The sequence below is a fragment of the Pleuronectes platessa genome, chromosome 2 (assembly GCF_947347685.1).
Source record: "Pleuronectes platessa chromosome 2, fPlePla1.1, whole genome shotgun sequence".
In the NCBI taxonomy this organism is placed as follows: Eukaryota; Metazoa; Chordata; class Actinopteri; order Pleuronectiformes; family Pleuronectidae; genus Pleuronectes; species Pleuronectes platessa.
The window spans coordinates 18,700,298-18,706,149 of NC_070627.1; positions in this window are offsets into that span (position 1 = coordinate 18,700,298).

The window sequence follows — 5,852 nt, forward strand, 5'->3', positions numbered from 1 at the left end:
GATGTGTGCAGTGAGGCGGGTGTATCTGAGGGGTGTGTCCGCTCTGCAGTACAGTGGTAGGCTGAGAGGCGATGCCGCTGCATGGCGATGTTGCCATACATTTGCAATGCATGAGGAAACATGGCGTGTGTGTGAGCTATAAATAGGCGATTAAACAGTTCCACCACTACAGCATAATGCTGACACGACGCACCATCCTCCTAGATGAAAATAAGCACATTTATTTTGCATCCATTCATTTATGGCATTTACTTATAGCACTTTGTATTTTTGCTTTATTTTTGAAGAAATTGTTCTTTCTTAATTCATGTTGTTCTGGGTTTGTACCTTCGGGGTTGAATGCACTTATTGTAAGTCGCTTTGGATAACAGCTAAATGAAAAATTTTAATGTAAATGAAATGTATTCAAGTGCTGCTTCCGGTTATACATGTGCTCTTATAGGAGCTCTGCCATGTGCTGGAAATGGTGATGTGAGTTGTGCTGGGGCCAGCGGAGGGAGAGAAGTGGGGTGAAGGTCAGGGGTGTGTCTATAATGTAAACACAGTAAAAGGCTACAGATATGAAGGGGAGAGGGGAAAGAGAGAGCAGGGCCCCATCCGGTCCCATGTATCCTCTTCCAACTAATAGTTATCCAGGCCTGCTGCAGGCTGAAAACATGAGGTACAACTGAGCACATTTTACAGAGAAGAGCTCTGCAAAGTCTTTAGAATTTGCTGTAGTATAACGTAACTGGTGTTCTAGCACTACACAATTATTCCTCACGTTAACCTGGCATATTCACATGTTTTTAAATAGCTTTTATAAATACATTTTGCAGTACGAATGAATTCCCCCATTTTATCTAAAAAACATACATTTAAAACTAAAAACAGCAAAGCTTAATCAATCCTAAAACAGGTTATAACAATTAGCAAATGCTGAATTGTCGACTGCCCTCATAACATTACAGAATACATGATCAAGCTATAGTCACTTGTTTCTGGTCAAATGTGGAACCGGAGCTGTGCTTTCTCACATGTTATTCATCCCCTGCATGGATCTAAACAGTCATCACAAGGAGCTGCAGAGAGTACACATAGTATATCTGAGCTTGGAAAGTATTTTGATTGTCTTGTGCTATAACATAAAATGTAATTTCTGACGTTTACATGGCCTATTCACATCTTTCTTTCTTTTTTGCATACAAAAGGACTGCTTTTGTCCACAGTTTCACTATTGTACTTTTTCTATCTTATCTGTTTATTCTGTCTTGATATAATCTTAACCCCTGCTATGTTCTTATAGTCATTACAGTGCTGGGGCTGCTGTAAGTTCTACACTGCTTCTGCTTTTACAATCCCTGCCAGCGCTGCCTTCTAGTGCCTTCAAAACTTTGCACAACATACATTCCCCAAATATTCCAGCTCATTCCACATTAGACAATTATACAATTTGTACCCACGCTGTGGCTAAACATTACAAACCGCTCAACAATTAAGGTCACACCATAAAAACCCAGCATGCACGTACAAATTTCTCTGTCTGCTACAAACGTTAAGTCTATGTCCCGGTTTGAATTCTGTCTCAAACTCCGAATCAACATATCCCGAGCCCTTAAGCACCTTAGACGTGTGTCATAATCTTATTAACTGTTGATTCATGTACAGTGACTGGTAGTAAAGTGTGTGGGTGTTAGGTGCATGCTCATGGAGAGTTGATCCTTGTCCTGTGGCTTGGGCGCTCTCCAAGTCTGGCACTTGCGCTGGATCAAGCTGTTCTGCAAACAGGGATTTATTTGGCTCCGCAACACCCATGTCAGACATGTATCCGGGCCCGGCCATTTTGTGTCCTCAGATGCTCCGGCCCTTCCCACCTGAGCTGGCTTGCTGTTGGGAAACAGGAAGGAGAGTGGAAATATTTGACCCACTTAAACTGCACAAACTGGTATTCATGGCGCTGGTGCAGAAATGTAAATAACTTGAATGAAAGATCTCATACTGACACGTGTCTTAAGGACAGCCTGGTTTGTAAGTCTATTTCACAGTGTGAAATACAGGACAGGTGAACCTCACATATTAACATGCACATTCAAGCAGTAATTTGGATGCAGATTTAAAAGACATCCATTTAAAGTGGAGCACTTGCCACAATAATCAATCTAAATTAATTATTGTTACTTAAAATATTGAGGAAAATCCTTTGTTGATGCAATGTTCTGTGAAGAGTGAGATTACACAGGCGAGTATTGTGGGAAATACTGTAACATATACTGTTGTAGTATGTGTGATGTATGCCTGAATATGACGACATGAAGTAAATTAACAGAGGGACAGTCTTGGCAGTTTGTGAGCCACTTAGGGACGTCATATGTATCCATGTGCCGCCACGATGAACCAAACATGTCCTACACAGCCAGTAGCACTCACTGTTTCCAGTGCTCTAGTGACCAGAGCCCTCAGGTGCACCCCCCTCCCCATCTCTTACCATATCCTGAGAGCATGAGGGCTGATCAGCGGGCAGATGTCCTGATGTGTACACTCAAACCTCGCCTGCTCCACTTTGTAATGTTTCACTGCAATACCACATGCATTCCTGCTGCTCTGAAGAAACCAAGGATATCCTGCTGAAGGGACGACTGGTCTGTTCCACTCACATCTGTCATCACGAGCTCAGCCTTCAGGCTGCTGGTCAAAACCTACACAGACTCCCTTCCTCCAGGCCAAACCAGATTCTCTGTAGATTGAATGAAGCAATTTGATCAGCTGTGGATGCGATCTTCTTAACCCCAACAATCCTGTTGATTACCGAGTTCATTTTAAATCCATCACGCTCAGGGACCATGTCTGAACATGTGCAACTGAACCCTGCGCTCGCTGACAGGCAGACTGCTGCTGGTGAAGACAGGCATTTCTGTCACTCTTTTTCTCAGCACTGCGGAAACCCAGGCCCACGCCAGTACCCCCCCCTGCTCACACTTAGCGGTGGACCAGCACATTCTCACTGTCATCAGTTTGACAACAACAATACACCACAGACACTGAATCTTCAATCTTCACTGGTTTTTCTGGATTTTATCAGTAGCCTGAAACATCATCCGCAGAAGATTTATCTATCGGTATTTATTTATTTGTATGAAAATAAGCACATGATAGCAATTTTTGTTATGTAAAATTGAATATACCAGTTATTGTTAAAAAATAACACGTTTTCTGTGGAAAAAATATCATATTAATCATAAATAGGAGTTTTAATCACGCAAACATGTAACCTGTTTTCACTTGGAGGTGAGGCCCTTTAATATGTCGCCAGGAGGTGAACGAGATGATTGTAGACTTAGGGAAGCAGGCGACGAGGTGGAACTGCCCTGAAACTCGTCAATATACCTTAAGTGGATCCTGTCAGCAGTTTCCAGTTCCTCTGGGTCAGCGATAGGGGGTAATGTTAATACAGAAATCCAGCACGGCTCCACAGATCCTCAGCAGCATCCACACGTGCTGCATCGAGATTATCAGTAGCAGCTGCATCACCGTGTGGCGTCCGAGGTGCACCGCCCTGGACCGTAAAGCTGTGCAGCAGGTGATCCAGACAGCATAGGTTCTCAAAGGCAATAAACGGGATGTTTACCACAGGAGACACTCGAGGGAGGCCCACAAAATCATGCAGGACACACTCGTCCTGCCACCTCAAACCCTGTAGTCTTATAACCTCTGGGTAAACATGAACATAATATTGTTTCCAGCTGTCGGCAGGTTCAGGACAGTGTCGTCTCAAAGCCATCAGCATCCATACGTCCCTCACTCACTCATATCCTTTGTTTACTGTCTCCTACTGTCCTGAACTGTCCTTTAGGTTGATTTTTTTCCCCCCTTTCAACAATGATTACAATTTTTTTAATTAGTTGGCTTGTTTAATTTATTTTAATTATGTTGTTTAAATGGTTCAAATAAACACAACATATTTGGTTTTAAATACTTAGGGTAGTGATACTATCAATGCTGTGGTAGTTGTTGCTCAAATAAACAGTTTTCTCTTCTTGACTTCAAAGTGTTATGTTGCAGAAAATATAGAGCATTGTTGAAATTCCTTTGTCTTCTTTAAATATTGACTCAAGAGACCAGTGGTTATTTTTATTTTTTTATAATTCCTCAGCAGATAGCCAAGACGGAGTGGACGCTGTTCCTGGACTCCTACTGTTTTTAAACTCTGTACAGCACAACAATAACACGACTTATTGAAACCAGATATCGGATGTGCAACAGGACCAGCTCTCAGATTTAATGATTTAGAGAGACTGACAGTGATATTTCATTCACACACACAGAAATATTAAACCCTCACACCAGTCTCCGCTGGGAGCTGCAACGTGGAGACCTGACTCACTGTACTAGGACCAGCGTGGTCCATCAGAGTTCCTCTAGTTCCCCCTTCTGGGAGGATGAGGTAGACCAATCATGCCTTAAGTGGAGCACACAAGCTTTAACAACACCACACAGCTAAATATTGCAGTGTGTTACAGTTTTCAAAATGGCACAGAGGAAGTCAGCCATGGATCACTAAGGGCCTGCCAATGAATGCAGTGCAACCGGAGGAGCCAGTCCCAAGCGATTACATATTTGTGCAAACTTGCAAGAATGGTAATGTGGCCTATGATTAAAAATCTCTGAATAGATTTTATACTAAATGGAGGAAACATCATTCCAAACGCCAAGGAGGTTATTGTCACTTGTTTCCATTTGTTTGTTTGTTTATTTGTTTGTTTGTTAGCCAGATAATGCAAAGGATGAGCCGAGAGAGAACACATTATATTTTGGTATCAATCCAGACAAAGAGGGGCATAACTTTAGAGGGGCATAACTTTCTTTAACATGACGAGATACAGCTTTTTAATTTTTTTTATCTGCACTGCATTACCCAGGGAATAATACATACAAAACGGTTAGGATTGGCTGCAGCAAGATATGTAGGTTTGATTTGTAAAAGGTTTTTAACCTTGATTGATTGCTCCGTACATTTGTGATTGTAGAAAATAATTGTGTGTGCAGTATGTGTGTGTTTCCCCAGTCCTCTCCGGCAGTGAGTTCAAAATCTCCTCAAGCAGAGTCGTTCTAGAGGTGAACCCAACATGACTGAGGTTTAAGTAATCTCACAAAACATAGTATCACTTCAGACGTCTAAGGTTTTTATAATAGATCAAACATCATAGAGAGCATTGGTTTGCAGGTGGTTCCATATGTTCAACCAAATATATTGATTTTCTTATTTACTAAAAGTAAATGTTCAACTGAATACTATTCTGGTCAGAATGATGCATTGTGTCTTTGTCATTCAAGCCCTGGATTTGGATGAACTGCATGATGTAAACACAAAAGACAAAAATAATTTAACTATAATAGAGTTAATAAAGTAAAAAATCTCAAAATCTCAAAGACCTCAGTGAGGTCAGGGGCGAGCATTTATTCTTGGTCTTCGGGTGACACACTGTACGCACAGTACCATTTCCCACGCATCTGTATCGTCACTTCTTGTGTGGAAGTCGGCATTGTGTATATACTCCTGCACACAGAAGAATTTCTGATTTCTCTACAGCAGACTAGGTGAACTACTCCTGTACATGACCACGCCTGTGACCTGGCATTCAGTGCTTTTAAAGGAATGGCAGAAGGAATCAGGTTGACATGGTGGCTTTTATCTCTGCCCCATAATATACAGGGTTATAGACTATTAAAAAAACTCACATTTGACCCATGCAGGGGCAGTGGTTGGAGTGATGCCACGTGAATCCACAAAGGCAGCATCTCTCTGGGCGCTTGCCTGTAACGCCTGGGTGTGCCACAGGGGGGCGCTGCACGAGTTTTGGCGGTGTACAGGCTCG